Source organism: Limulus polyphemus, unplaced genomic scaffold, assembly GCF_000517525.1.
Source record: "Limulus polyphemus unplaced genomic scaffold, Limulus_polyphemus-2.1.2 Scaffold32589, whole genome shotgun sequence".
Taxonomy (NCBI): domain Eukaryota; kingdom Metazoa; phylum Arthropoda; class Merostomata; order Xiphosura; family Limulidae; genus Limulus; species Limulus polyphemus.
Genome location: NW_013698199.1, coordinates 1 through 645, shown reverse-complemented (window position 1 = coordinate 645; position 645 = coordinate 1). Strand labels below are relative to the sequence as shown.

At 33.3% G+C, this 645-nt stretch overlaps 1 long non-coding RNA gene across 2 annotated transcripts; it reads left to right on the top strand.

The window, feature by feature from the left end:
• Nucleotides 1-12: 12 nt before the first annotated feature.
• Nucleotides 13-638, top strand: LOC111084416. 2 transcript variants are annotated; one of them, XR_002609542.1, is made up of 3 exons: nt 13-33; nt 178-220; nt 429-638. It is a non-coding gene; the product is annotated as an uncharacterized LOC111084416 (long non-coding RNA). The 2 variants fall into 2 exon arrangements; XR_002609543.1 differs by lacking the exon at nt 13-33 and adding an exon at nt 52-61.
• Nucleotides 639-645: the final 7 nt, after the last annotated feature.

The following is a 645-nucleotide window of genomic DNA, read 5'->3' as shown; positions in this document are numbered from 1 at the left end:
CTATAGTTGATATACATTAGTCATTGTGTGAATGTTGATATACAGTAGTCATTGCATGAAGGTTGATGATCCTATAGTTGATTCATATCAACTATAGGATCATCAACCTTCACACAATGACTAATGTATATCAACTATAGGATCATCAACCTTCATGCAATGACTAATGTATTGAAGGTTGATGATCCTATAGTTGATATACATTAGTCATTGTGTGAAGGTTGATGATCCTATAGTTGATATACCAGGATCATCAACCTTCATGCAATGATTAATGTATATCAACTATAGGATCATCAACCCTGACACAATGACTAATGTATATCAACTATAGGATCTTCGACCTTCACGCAATGACTAATGTATATCAACTATATGATCATCGACCTTCATGCAATGACTAATTATACATTAGTCATTGCATGAAGGTCGATGATCCTATAGTTGATATACATTAGTCATTGCGTGAAGGTCGATGATCCTATAGTTGATATACATTAGTCATTGTGTGAAGGTTGATGATCCTATTGTTGATATACATTAGTTATTGTGTGAAGGTTGATGATCATATAGTTGATATACATTAGTCATTGTGTGAAGGTTGATGATCCTATAGTTGATATACATTAGTCATTGCGTGAAGGT